The following is a 26,108-nucleotide window of genomic DNA, read 5'->3' as shown; positions in this document are numbered from 1 at the left end:
CACGTGTTTGAAAGATGATTTTAATATTCCACCACTGCAAAAGTATTTAAATATTCTAGAGAAAAATTGTTTTTCATGATTATACTAATGCGAAAACGTATGTCATATCATAACATAACGACGGAACGCTTGCAGTAACATCAACCTCTGAAAAATATCAATAAAGCTGGCAAGAAAGATTAAAGTCAACGCGGCTCAATAATGCGTCTAATATCATTAAACTTTATTATCTTGCTTGAATATAGCTTGCCTGAATACTGAGTGATGTTGTGACATCAATAAAAATGTCATCATTAATTTCATTGGCTTTACAACATCCACTCACACTTGTTAACGAGAGATGAATAATAGGCGCACCTTTGAATCTGGATTCATATAATTCTGTTCGTTAATAGCACTTGGCAATAGCAATACATATTCACCAGATCTATCAAATAATTTTACCTACATTTAACAACACACCTGAATCATTAAAAGCAAACATCTCCGTAGCAAATCCAAAATGACACAGATAATTTATTTCTATCTACAGAATAAAATATGCGAATATAGAATTTTGTGATATAACTACAAAAATCTTAACTTTCTGTCAAAATGTTTGAGTTAGATAAGAAAAACTTTAGTTATCGCATCACATCCTGGTAACCACCAGCTCAGATTTGTCACAAGAGTCAACATCTTTATCTATCTACGATGAAAAAGTAAATTTGGTTTATCAAAATGATAAAACACGACAGTAAGTAACAAAATCGTTTAAAAATCTCATGACGTTGTGGGAACTTTTTTGATTGTAATAGTTCGCAAAATGTAGATAAGGAAACCAAACCAAAGGTTGCCGTGGCGTGACCAGCTCGATTTTCGAATAAGTTCGATTTTCAAATAAATTCGGCGCGGCGCGGGCCGCCCGTGGGTGAGCTGCAGCTGGCCTTACAGCTGGTACAGCCCGTACAGCTCAGCATTAGGGGTACGCCGCGCGATGCTGAAGAAATTAGACCTTAAACGCATAACAATAATAACTATGAGAAGTGAGGATCACATTACTAACCAGGGGTTATAATGAAATTCAGTACAACATTACGCCCCGGCGAAAGCCAAGGGCTATAATGATTTACTTTGAGAAAGGTTTGCATGATATATAATAAGAAGCCAAAAAAATGTACGAATATAATCACAGTAAAAATTTAACTAATACTACGTGATTTGATTACAAATACGGGAACGTAAAAAGTTGCGGTAAAGCTATGGAGCTTTACAAATAGACTTAAAAAATCATCATTTATTTCGACAGTATCCTCTTTCAAAACAAAAAAGTACAGTCAGCAGCAGGAGTGGATGAGCAGTTACGGTGGTCAAAATGATCTACATACGACTCTACTGCTAAGGGAATAAGAGAGTGTATCATCTTTTTGAGCACGACAACCGCTCATCTAATTCTACTACTGACTGTACCACTATTGGAATAATAAACGTATTACACATAGTAAAAGAGAACAACTACTTCGGCGCGGACGCTTAGGGTTGTCGATGTCTATTTTAGATTGGTTTATTACCTACCGGAAAATAATTTTAGTATGAAAGTTAACTTAAAATTGTCTAATATCTGTGTCTAGAGAAACCATAGATTCTTTGCCGCTCTATTATTATTATTATACTATTTTTTTTAAATATTATTTATAAATTCGCATGTTTCCTACACATAATACTATATACTATATTGTTTATAGGTAGGTAGGTATCTATTATTTTTATGTGTCCTTGCACGAAACTATCACACTACCTACACTTATATACTACTAATTTACAACTATACCTACTTAATACAAAAAATACGTAAGTACGAGTACGCGAACGTAAAAGGTGATCATCTCGCAAGACGAGTGAGCTAAAATCGAAACGTACGGCACCGACGGCAGCGCAGCCTTGACTAAAGAAAAATAAAACTTAATCCTCCTTAAATTATCAGTGTGCGTGCGGCAGGTGCGTGCGTACCGGCGCCAACCGGCGCGCACACATTTAAGCCGCGCGATGTACTTTTGTTCGTAGTGAACCTACTTGTTCTCTTTTACTATGTTATTACTATGTAGTTCTCTTCATTAATATCTCTCAGTGTTCATTAGTGTCATCCACTGAGTTAAAACAATACTTCCGCGTATTTTACTGCACTACTACCTAGTAGCCAGCGACTCATTCTGTATCATCATCATCATCGTCATCATCATTTCAGCCTGTAGTCCCACTGTAGGGCACAGACCTCCTCTTAGCATGCGAGGACTTGGGCCGTAGTTCCCACTCGGGCCCAGCGACGATTGGAAACTTCACAAACCGAATGAATCTTCCTCACGATCAACGTCAAAGTCAAAATATCTTTATTCAATTTAGGCTATTACAACCCTACTGTTTGAGAGTTCAAACCACTAGACTTTAGCCTTCGTCTGTGTAGAATTTGGTTATCGTTATCGGGAATGTATTTTTGAGAATAAAAAGTACGGTAAGCAGATGGTAAGTAGGTAATATATCAGTCTCTAGGTATAGATAAATTCAAAATTTATTGAAAAACTACAAAGCCATGTACGTGAGTCAGACACAAACAAACAAACAATGTTAAAACTTTCTTTTTAGTAGGAAAAAAATGTATACTTGGTTTATTTAACTATCATTCAAATACTGGGTTTTAGCTTGTAATAGTTGTAACTCAGGCACATATAAGTTTCAGCTATCTCTTACCGTTTATGAGATACAGCCCGTTACAGACAAACAAATGGACAATGTTGCAACGTGTATAGAGTTTCATTTGTCAGCCTTTGGATACGGAACCCTAAAAATGCAATATAATTAATCCTCTGTGATTGGGCTAAGGGCTAAATACTGACTGAACCGACGCGTGGTTCAATGTTTTTTGCTTTTAATACCAACGCTCCAAGGGATTATGGCCTTTGGGGTGAGAAACCGTACCAGCCGCGGTTCCGAGGCTTTCGCCAGCGTGTCAGTAGATGCGTTTCGCACTGCAAAGGTTTTCATATCGATGATATACGGAGTACGGATAAAGGAGTAAAATGAAAAGGTAAAAGGTCAAGGTCGACTGCCGAACCAATAGCGCGACGGCACAGCCAAGCCCTCCCTCGCTCCTCACCCGCGCCTCACGTCTTTCAAAGTCAAAGTCAAAATATCTTTATTCAATTTAGGCTATAACAAGCACTTCAAATAAAAATCTACCACCGGTTCGGAAAAACCTCTGCTGAGAAGAATCCGGCAAGAAACTCAACGAGGCATATATTTTTTTAACCGATTTAAGTACAATATATTATTATTAAATGATATGTACATATACATCACAATTATTTAACACAACTTCATTTTTGACACAGTAGGTTCGCTATTTGAAGGGATTGCTAATGCGGATCAGAATTATTTCCAAATATCCCTGTCCATGATATAATCATTAACTTTATAATACGCCTTAGATATTAATGTCTTCTTAACAATAGATATGAATTTTGTATCCGTTTCATTTATAATATTTTTTGGAATGTTATTATAAAAACGTATGCAATTTCCCAGAAACGACTTTTTGGTTTTAGCCAGTCTGTAAGATGGAACTTTAAGCTTCCCTGTGTTTCTTAGCCTTTCCACTCGTTTGGTCGGTTAATTGCTCACTGCGCAGGTATATCGCCAGCGCTCTTTTTACGTGAGCCGAACTATAATTTGTATGAAAAAAAAACTGACAAATTGCGACGACGGCTGCACTCTGATTAGACAATCAAAGGCCAAGCATGACGCTTGAGTTGAAAAAGCATAGATTACTATCGATATCGATTTTCGACACAGCTTCAATTAGGGCATTTATGTTATAATATTATTTAAAAAAATAATTATAATTGAAATCCCACCAAAAACAATTCATGTATTAACTTGTAGGTATTTGTATTGACTTGAACCACATTTTTTCGCCGTAAAAAAGTTATCAAACCCCATTCCTGACTTTAATAACCTAAAAGCATTTGCCTGCGGCTTCGCCTGCGTTAAATTTGGGGTTACATAGATTTTCATAGATTAGACTTTCTACAATCCTCTTTTTCGTATTTTGATTGAGTTTAAGGAGGATAATATGTACATACAAATACAAACAGACGTTTTTTTTATTTTTATTTATTGATAAGAAACAAACAGTCTTATACAGAATTATGAGAATTCCACGTGATATACTGAACACGTTCATAGATCAATAGTAAAATATTTAGCAGCAGACAGCTCCGATTTCAAAAATATCGGAGCATAAACTCTAATTTTGATAGGTTGCATGCTCCGATGTATTTTTGACTATGGTCCGAAATTTCGAACTGCAAACATAAGTAATGTCGTAAATCGTTTAGAATCAATTTTTTTCGTTGTGTGGCGTATCGCTGATTGTATACTGAACACGTTCATAATTATCAATCAGGGAAGTGCGTGTTAAAATATTTTTGAGCACCTAGCCAGCTCCGATGCTTCAAAAATATCGGAGCATAAACTCTAATACCTTGAGAATAGGTTGCATGCTCCGATATATTTTTGACTACCTTGGCCGCTCCGAAATATCTGACGGCGACTGTACCACTTTTAAACATAAGTAATGTCGTAAATCGTTTAGAATCTATTTGCTATGATTCGTTGTGTGGCGTATCGAACTGATTGTCAATCATGTGACTGCGTTCAACTGTGTTGATTGATTGGTAAGCGATAAGTAGTACAGCAACGGGGATCTATGTAAGAAGTCATCTGTGGTCTGCTTTATCGAATTATAGGTTTATTTCTTCTTTATAATATTATGCTTTGTTTTATGAACCCATGTCTATATAGGGTCCAACCAAATAGTAAGTTATGTTATGATGCTTCCTTATAATGTTATAAAGGAAGTGGTTAATCTACTCGTAAAAACACATACTGTTCCCAAAAAACTCTGCAATCTGTTCAAAAATTATATACATCTTATATCTTTAAGCCATTCTTGTATATTTATTTATATCGCGGATCTCTGAAACGGCGTTAATGATTTTAAAGAAATTTGCTATGTGTGGGCTTTTGGATGCGATCGGTCTAGCTTGGAAAACGCGTGTTTTTGAGTTATATTGTATTTTTTTAGTACAAATATCACGCGCAATAAGATCTGTAATATCGATAGCTGTGTCATCAGTGTGATACTTCAGCGGTATAGTATTAGACACAAATCTAGGACGGACGTGGCTTAATTTTTTATATTTATTTAATATCAATATCCCGTTGGATTTCGGAAAAATCTCTTCTTAGAGCACCTGTGTGACCCTCAATAAATATATCTGCCAATTTTATAGTCCCTAGCTCCAGTAGTTTCGACTGTACATTGTCTGTTAGTCACTCAAGCAACTCGCTTCTCTATTATAATATGAATAAATAAAATTAATAAAAAAAATAGTAAAGAAACATAATTTAGAAAGACCACGTCCACAGCGCAGTTCTCGTCAGGCGAACATTTGAGATATCAACAACAGGCTTCGTCATATCTGATCTTATAAACAAATCGATATCCGCAACAGGCTTTGTCAACAAAACAAATTCTAGATCAGCAACATGCATCGTCATTAAAACCTAAACCCCAACGCTATCCCCGAACCGATGCAATCCAGAACCAAACGTACCAAAAATACTTGCCGCATTGCCCCATAAACTTAATAAACATTGATAAACTTAATTAAACTATGTGACAACAAACGAACACTGTTAGATCGTCACACTCAAGTATATTTTAAATCAAGAGTCCCGGTCTACGACAAAGTTCACGGATACATTAACGAGGCTTACTCAAGACAAGCGTAAGCTAATTTTGCAATTTACTAATCCTGCGGTAAATTAATGTAATTTTGAATTCCATCTCATGGTGTGGCAAACCGCAGTAGGCAGCTAAACTTGAGATTAACTACCTACGTTTATAAACGTTGTGTTTACATCAGAACAATTGAAAGTAATTTCTTTAACATAAAGAATTAAGAAGTTTTTTAAACGTTATTGATTTTTAAAAGGGACTAAAATAATGAATTTGAATAGAAATACAAAAAAAACGGCCAAGAGCGTTCATTATTAATTTTAATAAAATCTATTAAACCTTCCACAGTTTTATGCGTACCTTCCGTACTGCAGTTTTTAGTTTATCTCTATTCAACCTAATTATTTTGATTCTATCACTGAGATTCTATCGATGATTTCGCGAATGACAAGGTTGAACAAAACACAATGCGTTTTTAGATCGTGTTCTGTCAGTACAGTCCATTGTTACCGGTTCCTCGGATGAGTGACTACAAGTTAGTAGGAAAGGATGGTACAGTTAGGTTTAATTCATATTGGATCTTAATTAAATTAGCCCTTACTTTGACTAGGAGATAAATAGTATGCACCTGGCCCAGATCCGGTATTCAAGAAAGGATTCGTTAGTAAATATGTTATTGTACACAGTACTAACGCCAGTTGCACTTGACACTTAGATAAATGATTCCTTAACTACTGATTAATGTAACACATACATACACAAACATCACGCCTGTATTCCCAAATAGGGTAGGCAGAGCACACGAAACGTTACCGCTTCGGAGACACTTTTAGGAATTTTATGTTTTAAGTTTGACAAAAACGGTACAATAGAGACAGGTTGCTAGCCTGTCGCCTACGCTATACCTTAACGTATATCCTCAGTCATCTCTTACGACATCCACGGAAGAAATGGAGAGGTGTAATTCTAACCCGATACCACACGGGGATGTAAAATAAAAAAAAACATTGATTTCTTTGGCTCGATTCCATTCATCTATTGCAACAAAAGGACACGCTGGATTTTTTGTGATAGGGTGGATTCCAATGTCCTTATTAAAATGTCTAAAAGGAAATCAAGATTGGTTGATGACCGTAAAAGTAAAAATTTGGAATTGAAAAAAAAAATACAAAAAGATTCCAAAAAACCAATCTTAATTTGATTGCTTAGTAACGACATCTCTTGTCCGGGTGAGCGGTTCCAATGGAGTGCCGAAAAAAGTTTCTCGATGAGGGCTACAGTATAGATGTCGCTAGCGTCACTGCTTACGTGGCTAAAATAAGAAACAAACAAACTGAGATATGAGGTGCATAGGGGAAATTCGTGTCTGTACCGTTGACCATCAGTGGTGTAGCGGTATAGCACGCGGTACGGAATACCGAGGACCTGGGTTCGATTCCCAATGATGGTCTTATTTTTCTGGTTTTTCTGTGCATCTATATTTCAGTTTGTATTTTCAATTTAAAAGGAAATCTGCAAATTTGCTTCACCCTTGGCCGGTTTTTGAGCTATCAAAACGTAAACACGCCATTATTTTGACAGCTGTGTTTTGGAATTAATTGGTTAATAATCTTTAGCAAGAGACACTGCAAAACACCTTTATTTCCCGATCGACCGACGATCTTGAGCGGCGAAGCTGAGTCTAGCTTGGCCACTGACGCACACCGGTAAGACTGCTCGATGCTAAGTGTTTCTTTCCTGCCTCAGAAGCGCACGCGCCCCCTAATTCGACGGCAACCGGTTTTACTCGTGCTCTTTAGAGTTTATTCTATTTAAAACCAGCGAAAAGTGATTTTTACCGCCGCAGTGGAAGATCTAACATAGTTAACAACGGTGACTAATAACGCATTAAAGTTTCTTGACCCACTGGTATAGTTGTTACAATGTTGTAAATTTCATTGCCTGTAGTGTTTGCTATGTAAGTAATTAGGATACTGACGTTTGCAAAAGTAGTTAGCTAATTGAATTTACCTGGAGTATGTGTGCTGTTAGTATTTTCTTAGGCTCTATCTTTACGGGGTTTGTAAGGTACTTATTTATATGATTTGTTAATAGGATTTCGTAAAAGCTTCTTCATGCTAGTTATACTGCTTGCAGGCAGACCAGCAACGTTCGTGCCGGACCAAATATTCTATACCTAATGTTTTAATCGATTAGTACTTGTTAACCCGTAATGACCATAACAAATAGTTTTCCTTTTAAATTAGTATTTTCTAAAGTATAAGTAGGTACAACTGCCGTTATTTACAATATTTTTTTTGGATTTGTGAATTGTGCAATTGTGCTTTAGATTAATATAATAATTCGAAATGAATTTCCGAATCGAAAAATGCGGTCGGAAAAATCGTTTCCGAAGTTAGTTTACGAGGTACTTTACCTACCAATAAAAATACAAAATTCATGATTTTGGCGGCGTGATTACTATGCACTTATACCTACCAAATTACAGCTTTCTAGTTCGAAGTCCCTGACAGACAAGCAGACAAAAAACAAACAAACAGATATGGCAAAATGGTTCCGTTTTTGCTATTTTTGACTATGGAACCCTAAAATTGTTCAAATGTATAAATTTAAGAGAAGTTACTTGGAATATATTTTTAACGGAAAACTTATTACATGTTGTTTCTCATTGTTAAGCAGGTACACTACAAAACACGCATCAAATGATGCGTTATGGTCTCTCATTTTGATAGTTTACCATTAATTTGTGTTCATTAACTATACGTTAAATGCTATCCTAGATCTATAGTCAGGCAAGAGCAATAAGAACTGGTCGAATTCCATGTAGGAGGAGATCCACTCGCGTGATTTTTTGCCCATTTTAGTACATCGAGTATTTTACTAAAGTATATAATGTGGGAATAGGGGTGCATTTGTGGACAAATGGTTGATGTAAGAGAGCGGATCGAATGACCGAAGACTTCTGTGGAGTGAATGGGACGAGCGAGTGAGTTAGAAAGTTGTAGTTACGATCGGGTGAGCCTAAGTGCTGAATAGATTACTCCTGATACTTTTGCCATCAAAGTGCTCTACATTTAATTTGAATAAACTTTAATTGGATAAATTTTAATTGGAAAAAAGTTTTTTCCTCGGCACGATCCCACATATATAAAAAAAAACTAAGTAAATTCCATATCCCATATGCGTAGCACTTGATCGGTTTTTACTACCTCTTTGACTCAATCTGGTTAAAATATATTTTTAATTATCGGACGCTCTTTTAAGTTCTAAAAGGATTCGATTTGTAGCATTCGAAGATGGCGGATGTAGACAATATCTAATTTTGCTATTTCTGTTTCTTTGGCTAGTTGAAGTATAATTTTGATAGTGTTTTATGCGGCGATTAACCTTAACAGTGAACAGTGATCCCAAAATTCTATATTGCTCTCGTGTCTAACATTTTTTAACGCGCAAGTGGTCTCCACGTGGTTTCTGGAATTTTACTATCAAGTTGCAAAAACTACAATCACCGTACAACGTCCCTCTCAAAGAGAGTTTACCTTGACACTGGCGAAATTGTCCTATTAATTAGGACAGAAAAGCCATATTTTAAAAGAGAAGAAGAAGAAGTTCTAAAAGTGAAAAAATAATCAAGCAAACAGGGTGCTAGTTGCTCTCAACTAGCACCCTGTCACAAACATTAGTTTAACTTGACGTTACGACAGTTCAATAACTAGCGTATTATCCTACAGTGCCTATTATTGCTTATTATTGTGCAGTGTGTGTTATTGACTTTATTTAAATATGCAGAGGGTTCAACTTCCTCGTGTTGGTACCATATATTTATTTTAATACGTGACTGTTTAACTTGATGTTTTGATAAATGACAACACCAATAAATCGATTTATCGATCATTTAAACCCTAACTAGTTCCATTCACTTGAATATATATAAACGATAAGCACACCTATTGTCTACTCTCCTTTATTTTTTGTAAACTCATTAGTAGTAGGTAGATATTAATTTTTAGTGTTCAACAATAGAACAGCGTGTAGGTGATATTGTATTTCAAGTACTTTTATCACCTAAAAGTCAATTTTTATAGTTACCTCATTTATAATTACTTTTAGTAGTTGATCGCACCAAGGTAAAATACACCGAACAAACAATATTTGTCAAAAAAAAAACTACATTAGTATTATTATTTAGTTGAATATAAAATAAGACTGCAAAACTCATTAAATTGTCTTTCTTTTAAAACAATAATATTAGAAATAAAAATAAAATGCCAATAAATATTATGTGAAACATATTCTGTTACTTATAATGAAATTCTATCCTTCATCATGAGTTACAAGTAAGTACTTTTACTACTACAGAACCCGATCAGAGCTATTTAGAAAACAATAGCTGTTGCAATTTGTCTCTAGGTCTAGGCAGTTTCGGCATCTACACAGAATTGCAATAAATTAGTACCTAAGTCCACACACAGACACATCCAGCACACTAGAATCCATTATAAATAAAAACAAATGATCGTATGTATGTATGTTCGCGCATCCCTTTAGAACGCCTGCACCTATCTGTAATTTTTTTTTTGTTTTTACCTAATTCTATGAGAGGGATTATTTGGAAAATTCCATGCAAGAGTAAAAAAAACGGATTTTAGAACTTCATTACAAAAAGTGAATGATGGAAAAGTAGATTTAGGCTCATTTTCGTTATTAGTTTATAATACTAAACACGGAGCCGGAGCGGCTCATTATTTACAAAATCAATTAATCCTCCTGATTTTGGACCAAAACCAACAGTGAAATGTAGATAGCTACGGTAAAGCTCTAAAGCCAACAAAAGCCACTTCGTACTTACTCACAATTTAAAACTTCAATTATCTCGTGTATTCGGTTTAGTTTCGCGCTAAAAACTAACTGGGCTTCAAGTAATTTGGCACGGGACACAAAATGGACAACAACGGCTAAAAATTAGCCCAGCGACCGCGGCATTAACATCGCTTGTTCAAGTGACCAAGCTCCAATGTTAGCCTAAGTTCCCACCATAACATTCTGCACCTATCGGTTCTTTGATCGAACTATGACAAATAAAACACTTGCCTAGCAAAATTCTAGCGCACATAGTTTTTTACATTTATTTTCATAACTTTTTAAGTCTTACTTGCTCTAATTTATTTAGAAAGTAAAGGTAATATCATAAATCGAATCGCAGCGTTGCTAAGCTTGCAGCCCTTTAGGCTCTAAATCAGTAATTTCTTAAATACCTTGTGTTTTTTATTGACGAAAATACTTATGTTTTTTCTGTCTTTCAAATAACTGGAAAAAAGCTTTCAAGCCGTCTTAATCTTAGCACCTAAAAATCCAAGAGTTGCGGTAGACAACGATAGCAACCTTTTTTCCAGTTATTTTTTTTAGCCTGGCAACCTTTTGGCGTTTTAACTTTGATCGCTTGTCTAACGCGTAATCTATCTGAGTCTTATTTCGGTAAAAGAATGAAAAGGTGCAGAAATTGACAGTGGGATCATACCCTATGCGGAAAACAAACCAGATTTAACTGGATAAAGATTTAAATTGGATATGTACAACCGACAAAAGATCTAGAAAACAGACGAAAGAGGAACTTAAATTTCTCTATCAAATAGCACCATACTCCAGCAATTTGTATCGTAAATCACAGAAAAAGTTACGATCAAGCGTACCAGCGTGCGTAAGTCCACGTAGAGCATTTGACCCTGGAGGTCCCAAAAATGGGTAAATCTCTGTTTTTGTGTGGAGCAACGCAACAGAAAAGAGGGACTGCATTTTTGTTCTAATTATAAAATAACCTATAACGACAATCTATGCTTCATAGCTAATAAATAAGATAAAATCACAGATTCATCAATAAGATAAAATCACAGATTCATCAGACCATCTTGCTCGCTATTCCTGCCGTGAAGCAGCAGTGCTTTTACTGTTGTGTTTCGGCGTGGAGAGTAAGACAGCCGGTGAAATTACTGGCATGTGAGGTATCCCATCTTAGGCCTCTAGGTTGGCAACGCGTCTGCAATACCCCTGGTGTTGCAGATGTCTATGGGCGGTGGTGATCTCTTACCATCAGGAGACCCACTTGTGCTTTTGCCATCCAGTCGAATAAAAAAAACAGATCAAGATAAACAAGTAAAGTAGATAATGATGTCTTTATAATTGTAAATAAGTAACAATCGAATTGACTGACGCAAAAAGCGATATGCAAATTTGACGGCTCTTCCGGATTCTCTCTTTACGTACATAATAGGTACGTTATGAAGAAGTAAATCACTGAAATGTGCGTTTTCATATATTTATCACAGAGTAGTCGTCTGGCGAACTAGCTTTCGACGTTCTCCGCCCTTGAGTTTGTAATGTTTTATTGAACGTATACATAATGTGGTGCTTCAAACTTCAGCCAAGGTCTAGTATTTTAGCTATTTGGTGTTCGTACATTCCTAAAATTACTTTGACTTTCATTCATTCTTTCAAACAACATCAGACGCAGTAAGTATGTGATAAAGTACTGCATAAAACAGTAGAAAACGGATGAAAAAGGAAATAAAACTATATTTAAGAAAGTGTTGTGATATTCAAGCATTTATATTTATAATATTGCCTTTACTTTCCAAATAAATTAGAGCACTATCCTTAAAAAGTTATGAAGAAAGTGATGCCCTCTTAACTAATATGCCGTTCTCTACGAGTAGATACTGCTAACGTTGTTTTATTTAAAAAACGAAACGTACCAACTTAGATATTATTTTGCATGATGATAATTAAAATTGATCAAAATCGGTTAACGTTAAGGAAAACTAGTTTTGTTTGTTGTTGTTGTTGTTTTTTAGAAAAATATGGCGCTGTCCATTAGAGGACAATTTTGCCAGTGTCTAGTAGGTTATGCCGTTGGATACGGTAAAAAAATTCTAGAAAACGAAATATGAGACGTAATGGTGGATGAACGATCTAGTTTTGTTTGTTTAATTGGTATTAATGCACACTTACTCTTTGATCAGTCAGTGTTACTTGTGGCTGGCCAATGTTGCCAGTCGCTGAAGAATTTAGCTTCTTATGGGAATTCCGACATAAATAAAATACATCTCTTGAGCCTGTGAAGCCGGGCCCAGACGAGTGTAACGTGTAATGTAACATTACGTGTAATTTAGTGTCAACAGTGTGGACGGCACACGAACTCAAAGCGAACGAACACTGCGAGCGCCTTTGTGTTCGCGCGAAAAACCGACAGCCGATGGATCAACACCGAGCGCCGCGCGAGCGTTACATGTAATGCTCGTAGTGACGTCCACACGTAGAATTCGTGTTACATTACACGATAGATTACATTACACGTTACACTCGTCTGGACCCGGCTTTAGCGGTAACAAACAGCACAAACTGCGTCCGGGCGCGAAGGGGCTGCGCGTAGCATTTTGTTACACGTAATCCGATTATGCCCGGCGACGGCTAGCGGCGTATGCGCCTTGCACGTCTTCCGCATAATAAATATGACTTGGCTAATGCCAGATACAGTGGGATTTAAACAGCGGCAATCCTAGTCAATGGGAGTCAGTCTTTTAATTTACAGTGACTTGAGTTAGTCAAATGACTCCGCAAAAATGCCGGGAATGATAGTGGCGAATTGATTTAATAGTATTTTATGCAACTGTTGTATAAGTGAGGTCTTAAACCGTAAGTTGGCGTAGGTAGCGATATGAGATGCAGGCGAAGATCGCTATGAAAGACGCCACGAGCATTTTAAGACCAAGTTATGCAACGTTGTATACATTACTTTTTCTACGACTACTTTTAAATCATCATCATCAGGCTAAAGACTTCCATTTCTACACACAGTGTCATCTGACACATTCAACACGGTATGAAATGAAATATTATGAATGAAGCAAAAATACGTTTCCTGCCAATTCCGGAAATGAAATTTGACATAATTATTTCGTTTAAGGTTAGTTTTTTTTTACTCACGTTAACTTGCCAGTGGCGCGATCACTTTTAAAACTTTTATGACAAACAACACTTGAAATAAATGGAAAATGTTCAAATTAGGACTAAACATAAGTACATTTCTTTACAAAATATGGATAAACTTTAATTTTATTTTTGAACGATAGTAACTGAATAAAAATGTTGTGAAATAATTTCAATGCAATGTTGGTAATACTGTATTTATACAAAATAGAGGTTAGGAATCCAAAATTAAAAAGTTAACTGTCAAAGGAAGGTTATTGAACTGTATTATTATGAATTTCAAAGCAATTTAAAAGCATCCATAAGTGTGCTTTTATGAGCCATGAGTTATAAACTTTTTCCCATTTTTTAATCATTAGATACAGCAGTTGAATTGAAATTCCGGGATTTTATCAAATTCTCGTGGGAATTCCCTAAAATTACATAGTGGTTTTCATTGACGTTAAATTAAAACACCCATGCCAAATTTCATGACTCTAAACCCAGCAGTTGTTAGTTCGAGATTTAATCCCTATCCCGTGGGAACATCGGGATAAAAAGTAGCCTATGTGTTATTCCAGACGTTTAACTACCTACATATCAAATTTCATGACTCAAAGCCCAGCGGTTGTTATTTAGAGATTTTATCCCTATTCCGTGGGAATATCGGGATAAAAAGTATCCTATGTTTTAATCCAGGTTATAAATTAACTTTTTACCAAATTTTATCTAAATCCGTCCAGCCGTTTCAGCGTGAAGAAGTAACAAACACGCTCACCCACTCGATCACAAACTTTCACATTTATAATAAATTTCATGACTCAAAGCCCAGCGGTTGTTATTTAAAGATGTTATCCCTATCCCGTGGGAATGTCGGGATAAAAAAGTATCCAGGTTATAAACTAACTTTTTGCCAAATTTCATCTGAATCCGTTCAGCCGTTTCAGCGTGAAGAAGTAACAAACATACTCACTCACTCACTCACTCACTCACAAACTTTAACATTTATAATATTAGACGGATATCATTGTTTTCGTGTTCGTGGACCTTTAACTGTCAAATAAAAGTACAGGAGTAGAAAAAACACACTTTTGTTTGATTAAGACTCAATTTAACTTTGTTAAAAATTAGATCCTACAAAATGACTCGGACTTTGAATGTTATGTAAACTCTCCTTATTTTTGTTACTCCGTATTTTCTAGGGGCAGCGCGTATTTTTGTTATAATCACAAGCTTTAAGATTAGTTAGTAAAGGTTCTAATAAACACGCTTTCATGTGCCTTTTTTTTAAATCGACTTTGCTACATGATCACTACTTTATTTTTATTCGAAACCTAAGTTCGAAACATCGCATTTGCTGACGTGACACTGTCAGGTTACATTTTCGCTTCTCTCTCGTGTCAAATTATTTTATACAGTAGGTACATTGCTCATCAGAAAAATTACTAAAACTAATGAATGACCATCTGGTAGTGAATGTTAAACTATAAAATAGCAATATCACATTACTAAAACCAACGTATGGTTACTTTTATGTTTGTATAAAAATTCACGCTCTTTATATTTACCTATATATGCATTTCATAGCCTTTGAATTTATATTGACCAAGTGGAAATGGGCGGTTTAAATTGGTATGTAAACGGTGGATGTAGCCGTTGCTGAAATTGGAAAAATTAAGTAGGTATCGCACTTGTTCGAGTATACCCGCGAACAGCGACGCCCAAAGTCAGACTTCTATTACACGGACCAGTTGGCTTGCGATCAGGTTCACTGGCTAAAACCCTCCTAGAGCCTGCTACGATTACTCTGATAGTAAGGTACTTCCACCAATAATATTTTAAAGTCATACTATACCGCGTACATCAATATTTTAAAGACCAATCCACCGAGCTCCTCTTAAAAGAATGGTCCAGCTGTTTTCTGAAATACATTGACACGAATGTTTATAAGACAATAAATATAGTATTATGACGATGTAGAAAATACATAAAAATGTGCAATAAACACCAAAATACAGCACAATAGGTACATAAACTGAACAACAATAATAATCGTGCTCTTACCGTAATCATGCATAGCGTGACATCGACTGTTAGATGCTCGTCTAAGAGTATCTACTAAGCTTTGTACTCAAGCGCTAGACTACTGTGTAAGGAATGTGTCCCGTGGTTCCCGGGAAAGAGCTATTTATGCGTGATGTTCCGCACTAGTTCTGTTCGTGTCAAGAAGCTTTGTAACAGGGCAGCAGCGGTACAATCGACAAAATATTTCTCTCCGGAATCACGACGGGCAGACTGTATAAATGGAGTGCCTCACTTACCAAACTTCGGAGGATGGCAACTAAGGTGCTCCACCACAATTACCGCTTGCGTAACCCTGGGAAAAATATTTTCTCCGTGAATCTAACGTGTAAGTAATTCTAATTACAATGGTTTGTCTTATAACATAGGGCAACTTTACTGGTTTCAAATATTACTCCGTGAGTCGGGGTGTGAGGTCTTAATTTTAACATGCTGGTCGGTATACTGGACTCTGGATAAGTAGTAAGGGTTGCTTTTGCATTAGGACTCTGTCTGTACTCTAACGTGAAATACTCTGCTTCTTTTAAATAAAAAAAACTGTAAGATTAATCTACTCGAATTTAAATAACAAAATAAATACACTAGTAACCGCTATCCGGTAGATACTAGGAACTCCTAAAAAACTAAAACACAATAGTTGTCGTCTAAATATAGAATACACAAGTTTCTAACACACAATAATACAGCAAAATACTAATTTAAATATTGGTCTTTTGTATTATTACAATACTATTAACTAGGACAAAAGTGGAGTAGGTAAATATAGGAAATAAGTACTCGATAATGGGCTACAATGGAGTAGAGCTACGATTATATTGTTATAGAAATAAATTGAATGATTATTTAACTAATAGTTGTCAATTGTAATATTACCATTACTTAATGAGCACTACTTTAGTATGTGGTACTCTATAGATTCTGATATTGACCTGCAAAAGATTAGTATCATTAACGTGAGTACATTCTAGGTTTATTCCACATCCGCACACAAATTGACGTTTTACGGCACCAATAAAATATAACAATGCGTAAAATGTTTTCATTTTGTAATAAACCGTATTTATGTCGTTCTCGTTCACCTTGAAACTGTTTCAGGGTAGACTGGCGAGCATGGAATCGCTTAAAAGCACATTGTGAGTCAAACAAACAAGCATTGTGGGGGCAACGCATCGCTCGGCGCGGGCGCGGCGTCCGGCGCGACTCGGCAGCTCCGCGGCTACTCATTGAGCGCTCGCCAATTGAGATAATGGCCTCGAATGCAGATGATTACTGACCCATTCATTGAAAACTAGCTGTTAGCATCCCGCTGCGTTTGCGATTTATACCATTACACCACGATACTACGTTTTCTATTAAATTAAGTTAACGCTAAACACTCCGCTGCGGATGATATGTGTGTTTACTCAATACGATATACTAATTTATATAATTTACATTACATTATTGTGCTGTGTTTTAATGGGTTGCGAACGGAAATAACCAACAAACAGATTATCGTAGTCTGATAAATAGATCACATGCATTTAGGTAAGTACCTATTTATGCCACTTCACAATAGTTGTATAGGTACCTATTTAAATCAGCTAAGCGAGTTTGTCGGAGATCATCAGACGGCAAGTATCTAGAGCGTTTCAGGTTGGGTCATGTTTCCGATGTTTCTTGTCTCATAGTTAACAATAATATTTGCATATTAATCACAGCAGTATACCGAATGCAAAGCCTGGTGCGAGCTGGCGGTCGTGCTAACGGGTCGCAGCTTGTAATTTGCCGGAAATGTAAATTTTCTCTCCGAACCATGTTCTGTCACAAAACTAGTTAGCGGTTAATAAAGAAAAGCTATTGGTCGTTCTTCAAAAGAATTACATATTAGTAGTAGATAATAAACTAAATTGTAATAACGGCGATAAACTAGTCTGCAGCACTTGAACTTTGCTTTACCACGTTCAGTTTATATCCTACGTTAATGTCAAATGCATTCGCATTTAATTACTTTTATGACAAATTTTGTGTGTCATTAGACTATGTAATATAATAACATTCAGTCAGCGTCATGGACTAATGATTTACGGACTAACTTTAGTCGTAAGCGAGATTTACAGTACAGTGTCATACAAACAGCTATTTTTGAACCGGTCGGTCTCTCTTCACACTTTAATAATAGACGGGAAATGTTACAGATATTTCGATGGCTAGCTTCAAAGTTTCTATGAAATGTAACCTTAGTTTAGATTCGATTATTGACTTCATTCGTGGTGCAAAACCATTTTTCCTTTGTGTTGGGAGCGCCACTCATTCGTATTTACAAGAAGAAGCTTCGGAGAAATGGGGTAGGCAGAGCACACGAAACGTTACCGCTTCGGAGCCACTTATACTTATAGTTAGTATTTAAGTACCTGCCTATAATTACAAATTTCATGTGAAGAATATGATTATGTTTTTTGATTACGCTTTCACGTTTATACATAGTATTCAATCAATCGTGATGAAAGTTGGTATGGCGTTAGTTTGAGACTCTGAGAAGAACATATAGTATAGTTTTATTGAGGAAAATTGTATTTATGGTACCCACGGGCTAGCGGAAAACGAATGTACGAGCAACGGCTACTATAGTATATACCTAGTTTGAGAAAACAATGGCATTTCTTGTAAGCTTTAACACTTAAATAATAATATCTGTGCGAAAATATCTGCAAAATTATTTATACTGCGTGAGTTTTTCGTTGCGTTTTACGAAATTTCACATATATGTGATTGCCGTCGAAGCTTTAATTCCTTTAAAAATTGGCACGACACAGTCTTTACAAAATTAAAGTCAGCACGGAGTGAATGGACTCAGTGTGCATTTTTATTTTTGCGTACGTCCGCAAGCACGTGCCAACAAACTAGCACCACCAAACTCCTGACGATATACTACTGAACGATAAGAATGTCAATAATTACAGCTTGTTAGGGTTTTCTAAAGAAACGTTATGGATTAGAACTGAAATAAACTTGACGTGAACGTAATAAACATTCGCTAAGATTAAATGGTATCGTTTGTAGCGAAGTTTTCTACGATTATAGCGTTCTCAGGGAGCCATTAGGTTCGCGTAAACATGTGTTACGTAATGAAGTTCAATGACGTGACACGTAGTTGCCTTGATCTGATCGAGTATCGGTTCCTAAGTGGATTAGTGCAGCGGGCGATCGCAGGCCACTGCGCGTCGTAGGCACTGGCAGAGGTCGCGGAGTCGCGCAGTTTGCAAAGGGCGCGGGCGCAGAGGCGGGGGACTAGACGACGGACTGAGGTCATTGCATACAACCTCTACACTATGTCAATAGATTTTCTTGAATGATCTAATCTTCATTTCGTATCAAATAGGATTGGGGTTATCAAGGTTTTGCAAACATTAAACATACCTATTCTCAGGGCATATGATGCACGGAATAAAACTTGCATCGTAACTAATATTATACCTAAATGGAGACGTGAGTGTTAGGTTTATTCATTTGTTTGTTTTTGTTGCGATTTTACGTTGAAATTAGGTACTACTGAATGTGGTGCAATCGGGCGGGATAAGCTGAGACACAGATAGTTGAAGATAGCTTTTTTTCCGGAAAATTAGGTAATTCCAGAACACGATAAATGGATTCTTCTCTGACGATGTCGCAGACAAAACAGCTACTTGAACATAAACTAAATCTACCTCGACATAAGACATAGCTTATTTTGTTAGCGAATTCAAGGAGCAATCAAATTTAATTAGCAATGTACGAGATAGAATTACGTAGAGAATGGGACATAAAACATAAATAAGTAGTTGCAACATGCATTTCAACCTCGGCTGCCTGTGACATGCGTTGCACGCGTGCGTGCGCCCAGTGGGCACGGGTCGGTCGAGCGACTGCTGCGAACTATTCTACATGAATGACTGGATTGTAGTCACATTGTACTGAACCATAGCTCATTAGGCACTAGACCTACCGCCGGCAAGTAGCGAGATGCGGGTGTTTTTTATTATGTAATTGTTATCGCTTTTATCGCCGCGCGACTAATTTTTCATACTAAGAACACTCGCTTCTCGCTACTTGCCGTCAGTGGGACTAGTCTCTTAGAATCGATTGGCAGCAATAAAGAAAACTAGTTTCAGCAGTAGGTTGCTTGTGTCGTTGAATTACAATTAAAACTAAATTCATCATCATCATCCCAGCCTATTTACGTCCCACTGCTGGGCACAGGCCTTCTTTTAGAATGAAAGGGCTTGGGCCGTAGTTTCCACGAGGGCCCAGTGCGGATTGGGAACTTCACACACACCATTGAATTACTTCACAGGTCAGCAATCTTTCGAGCAGTTGACAATAAACTATTGTATCTTAGATTATTAACACTAAAAACGTGAAATATAAATTATAACAAAAAATTTAACCGACTACAAAAAAACCATGAAAATAATTTTCTACCAGTCTGAAGTCGGTGCCTCAGCACGAGACAGCAGGAGTGATTGAAGTAATATATAAATATATGGTAGACGTCTATAGATCCATTCGTGCAGGCTCCTACTTCAGACTGGTAGAAAAATATTTTCATGGTGTTTATGTAGTCGGTTAAATTGCCCATTCTGGGCAGGGTGGACTGTCCTATTGTATGACGCTGGAATTTTCTTCATAAAGGTTCCAGACCGGTGTTATTTAATAATAAGTAATAATCAATGGTAAATGATGTTATTGTGATTGTGACATGTAATATTTAATAATGAATAATTTAATTTAATTTAATTTAATAATCGGAACTGTATTTAATGTTGTAGAATTATTTATAAATCTACTAACATAGTTGTAAGATTTAATATTACTAACCATCTATGGACATTGTGTTTGATATAAATGGATTATTATTATTGATTTATTTTTAAGATATTTAGTAAATTCTTCCACATGATTTGTCAATCAATAAAGATCAGCACATAAAATAAATACTTCCATACTTATTCCTTATTTCCTTATTGTCAAAATGACAGATGAAGATAACCGAGTGCAACATAAGTAGGTATAACATTGTATGTGTGGTTGTTATTAGGTAAAGAAAATAAAAAAATTACAACATTTTTTTTTCTGGTGCACCGGAAAGTGTTTGAACCACCATCTCTTGTATATCCAGCTAAGCATGTCATGGCATGGGCGTGATGCAATAGGGATGTTGACACCACCAATCAACTGATGTATTTTTTATGAGCTGTCAAAACACAATTCTCCCATAGAGTTTGAATGGAAATAGCAACTTCTGACGTCACTTGTTCGCCAACTCAATCAACTAACTTTTTATTTGTTTTAAAGCAACAAGAAAAATCAAAAATTTATCTGGTTTTCAGGGCTACAATAAAGCATTTTTTTGCTGGAGTCGTGCCTTCGAATTATTTTTTAATGGTGTCAACATCCCTATTGGTAGCATGCTCGGCACGGATAGCCCAGAGATGCGGGTTAAAATCTGTAAGTCTAAAACGTAGAAGTCGTTTATCACAACGTAATTTAAGAGCAACGTAATATAATTCTTAAATTATGGCCACTTCAACGTTGAAAAGCGGGTAGTTTCTATACGGCTTCTTTATGGAGCTTAAATCAAATAGAAATACTTTTGTATTACTGCTATAATATTTACAATAAACAGAGTAGCGACTAGTCTTTTTGGATAGTCCAATTGTACAATTTCAAATCAAATTAAATAAAATCAAATGTATTTTTAGAGTTCTGTAGTCCTACAAGGAATCGTTATTTTTCATTTTTTCGTTTTCATTTATAGTTTGTCATGTCCGTCCGTCCATCCATAACACAACTTAGGGACTGCTAAATAGTACTAGAAGCCTATAATTTTGCATGAGTACAAATATGTAAACATACGCCGAAAAGTTGGTAAAATGAAATGTGAAAATAAAATTTGTGTATCTCCCCCAAACGTAAAGTGGGATGTTTTTTTTTTCTTGTCTTAATTTATAACGTCGGGTCACGTTGGATAAGCTGTTTTCTCGTCTTAATAAATATCGGTATCGTTGAATAGCTCTTTCAAAAACATTTTAAGTTTGTTAAGACAATTTTATCTATTTACTGATTAATGCAAAACGTTGGGCTTTGAAGTGTTAATTTTTGCAAAGGCAATTATACCCATTTCCCCCTAAGCTAAACCATTGGTTTGGCACATCTGAAAAAATACGACGGTAGAATATAAAATAATGAATTTAAAAGGACAATTCAGAATCTAGTACGCTTTAAAAATTAACAAGTAATAGTCCATCAAAACTTAATATTAAGCTTATTTTGGTATGGGACCCTACACTGCGCATGGCCAAATACGCACTTGGCCAGTTTTTTTTAATCGAAAGCCTTATTTTAGTGCTATCTCGCTCAAGAGGGAGCAATTTCTATGCCTAAACAAATATTTGGCGTTGCCTCTAGAAACTTTCGTAAACGGCGGATTGTTGGCCCCGACGCTTAGTGTACCTAATAACACCCCAGCCCCAAAAACATAAGCGTACTATCCACAAATTCCAGAACAATATGTATTGAAAATCATTTTAGTCCCAGTGCAATCTAAGTGTCCCTCTTATGCAAATTAAACGCTGCATAATTAGCTGAGTAAGCAGACTGCGGGTCAAAAAGATTTAACATTTAAGATACTTTTCTGGGTATTACCTGCAGTAATTAAATAACAAAAGTTCTGTTGATAATTATTAAAATAGGAGAAGATTTTAATTGAAATCAATAACTTTAATGTCCTAAAAACGGTTCTAAATGTAAATACTCGTACTTTTATTGCACTAGGAAAACTGTTGCAATAATATAGCAACTATTAAGGTACATTATCGGTGCAATGAAGACAGCACACAAAGTCGAATCTAAATAAGCACTTACTAATAGTTTTACGACATTTATGTTAAATTATGTCAAACGTAGAGCGGGTAAACATATTTCGCTGCATTCTTGATGTTATCTTGACACCGAGACATGTGTTTTGGCTTCCGTCCAAGCACTTTCTCTTAAATCACTGAATTATTTCATTAAACTGCAAGTTACCCGCCGTTTGAGAAGAGAAGCTACTACACTACTATGTGTTCCCTATAAAATGAAGTATCGATTAGATTTACCTATAAAAATTTAGTGACGATATTTTGTGTTTGATAGTGCACTTCGTCCAGACACGAGTTAAGCTGTACTTTATAGAAAACGTCGTAAAATCAAAATTTTTAGTAATTTTGTTGGTGATAGAGGTTGGTGGGGGTACGCAAGCGCCTGAGAGCGATCCATTAGGGCTCTGGAAGTACGGGGGCCGCCATTAATTGTGGCGGGAGCACGTCTCTCGGAGTGACACCCTCGACTCTACCTGGAACAATACGCTTTTTCTCAGCTCCACGTCGATATTTTCAGAATCGGCGATTGTAAGTAGCAGCTCAATCACACGGCTCCGGGCTAATTTACGATGTTCGTTTATTTATTTTAGAATTAGAATACACCGGCAACGAATTCGTTAAAGCGCTTTTGACAAACCGAAAGTTTTACGCGAGACAACTGTTCACTGTTAGAGAATTAATTTGAGTTATAAACGATTTAGAAGGAAAACAAATTGAATCCAAAAAATATTGATGTGTCCATCAACAGATTGGTCGATGTCGTCTCTGACGCGTGGCCTGTGACATTCGAAGTTGTTTTTATGAGTCGACGACTATCAGTAAGAGGAGCCCGACGGAATGCAGAAGTAATTACTTACGCCCGCATCAAACTTAACAACGCTCAAATTAAATATTGCGTGATATAACTGATATATGAACGCTTTAACGAACTTCCTCGTCAAAATGATATAGGTAGTAGCTATAGCTAGTAGCTACCACAAAGTCACATACAATTAACCATTCCTACTTGCTATTGCCATGTAGGTTTATACCTACCACGAAACATCTTACTTATATCACAAACGCGAAATTATATAGACACTGCACGGATTTAGCTGAAATTTGGCATAAAAATAGTTAATAACCTGGATTAACATAATAATATAAGAAATTTCATAGGTCAAGCGAAATAAGGGTGAATGACTTCTTTGCAGAAAAAGGCTCGGGCTACCATTACGAGTAGTGTTATACAAAAATATTTCCAATACATATTTGAAATTATCTCGAGGTAAAATTATCTTATAAATAGATCAGCGCTATCGTCACTGTTTTCCTATCGTTTCAAGGCCAGTAGATACGGAACAAGCACGATTCATACCTAAATAAAAACCGGCCAAGAGCGTGTCGGACACGCCCAAAATAGGGTTCCGGAGCCATTACGAAGAAATTAAGTAATGTTTTTCTAAGGATTTCGTATTTTATACGGAATTTTCCAAGTTTAGGTATATTTTATACCTTAGGCTGCTATTTACTCTTAAAACTACTAATAATTCTCAAGCAAACTTAGCTGTTATAGTTTTCCTTGAAAGTTTTATCTATTTACTACCATCCTAAATTTTTTTTAAATTTTCCACCCTCCGGTTTAGATTTTAGAGGGGGGAAAGCTCGGTTTTCATGATTTGCACTTTAAAGTTTAATATTTCGTAAACAAATCACTGAATTGAAAATCGTAAACAATTTAAACTTATCCAACGTACCACACTATAGGGTTAGATGAGAAAAATCACCCACTTTACGTCTATGGGAGGTACCCTAAAAAAAATTTTTTTTTTTTTTTATTGTACCATTTTGTCGGCATAGTTTACATATATATCCGTGCAAAATTACAGCTTTCTAGCATTGATAGTGCCTGAGCAAAGCCGCGGACGGTCGGACAGACAGACAGACATGGCGAAGCTATAAGCGTTCCGTTTTTGCCATTTTGGCTCCGGAACCCTAAAAATTGGAACGAGCTAACAGATGCGTTTGTCTCCAGAATCATATTATTTTTGGTCGAAAGAACAAATTAAATATACGAAGGCAATAACCCTCAACAAACGCGAGAGTAATATTTTCTATTGGGGTAATTTTCCTACTACATGATACTAAAAGAGATTGCGAAAAAACTACGATATACCTACTAGTGGAATATGTCTGTCGGCGCCGACTCGTAATGTACATTTTTATCCCTCACACACAACTCAGCGAGACGGCCGAGAAGTCAATAAAATCCTGCTTAGCATTTCTTATTTACAAAACAATCTAAGGCCATAGAAAATGACGCATATATCTCGAACGAGATTTTCCTTCTCCGTATGATAATTCGTCGGCCGCGGTCACGAATGTGTGAATCCACTCAGCCAGATGTGCTCGCCGGAATAATGTTTCCAAAATGAATAAACTATCCTTACATATCAAAAGTCGATGTCATTATGGTTATGTTATCGAGTGTAAGCTTTAATATGTCGACGGTGAGTTTTGTGCGATTTAGGTAAGTACCTACCTACCTTCTTAATCATTATCTTCTTTTAACTTAACATTCGTTGTCATTATCTTATTTATTTTTTATAGAAAAGTATGTTTATTTAACTACAAATATCCTGAGCTTAAAGTTTGATATAGGATAAAAAAAACTAAATAGATGACTTAAATCACTACCCTTAGGTTTCGAAGATGCTGGCAGCGTTCCCTCTCTGAATTGCTAAATTATAGTCACATTGTCATTTACTTACACAGCGCAAGTCGATAACAGTTTAGTGCTTTGAATAATTAACTAAACGTATTCATGATGCAAAAAAAAACATTTTTTACAAACGCTTGATAAGCTTTTTGTTAGAATTTTTGTCACTTTGACATTACTTACTACAGGATACCCAATATGCACTTTGATACGAGTATTCGCTGGGTGCGAAGTAGGTACTAGGTGGGGGTAATGAAATCTATCGCAGCGCTCATAGTGGCCAAAAGTAGAAATAATGTAGGCTCTGTCATTCGTCATATCTGTCATTAACAAAGCAATTTTTGAGACTTAACGTGGACTTAACTGCCTAATTTTTAGTAATAGATGTTTGTCTTATGATGCAAGCTTGAATTATTGAACACTGTCCCTGTTTTGTTCTTAATTCCTCTAGGTCCCGGACGTGTCCAGCAGATATACGATCAATTTTTCTTTTGAAACGGTTTGTAGTTGAAATACTCAGAAACCCGGTCTTCATAATGATACTCATTTCGATCTAAAAAAAGGATATTTGATTTATTATCAAGAACAATTATATAATGTTTACTATTATTCAAAGAAATCATTTTTAGGGTTCTGTAGCCAAAATGGCAGAAACTGAACCCTTATAGTTTCGTCATGTCTGTCTGTCTGTCAGGGACTATAAATGCTAGAA

At 36.1% G+C, this 26,108-nt stretch overlaps 1 protein-coding gene and 1 long non-coding RNA gene across 2 annotated transcripts in view; both read right to left on the bottom strand.

Moving 5' to 3' along the window:
* LOC141428253 (uncharacterized) overlaps positions 1–16,119 on the bottom strand; it is a 67,675-nt gene extending 51,556 nt beyond the window's left edge. Inside the window, exon 1 of the long non-coding RNA XR_012451410.1 lies at positions 16,060–16,119. This is a non-coding gene — a long non-coding RNA (uncharacterized lncRNA). The remainder of the gene's footprint in view (positions 1–16,059) is intronic.
* The window catches only part of Rbp6 (RNA-binding protein 6), a 622,038-nt gene that overhangs the window by 573,644 nt on the left and 22,286 nt on the right, over positions 1–26,108 (bottom strand).

Source organism: Choristoneura fumiferana, chromosome 5, assembly GCF_025370935.1.
Source record: "Choristoneura fumiferana chromosome 5, NRCan_CFum_1, whole genome shotgun sequence".
Classification (NCBI taxonomy): Eukaryota; Metazoa; Arthropoda; class Insecta; order Lepidoptera; family Tortricidae; genus Choristoneura; species Choristoneura fumiferana.
This window is presented reverse-complemented; position numbering and strand designations above follow the sequence as displayed.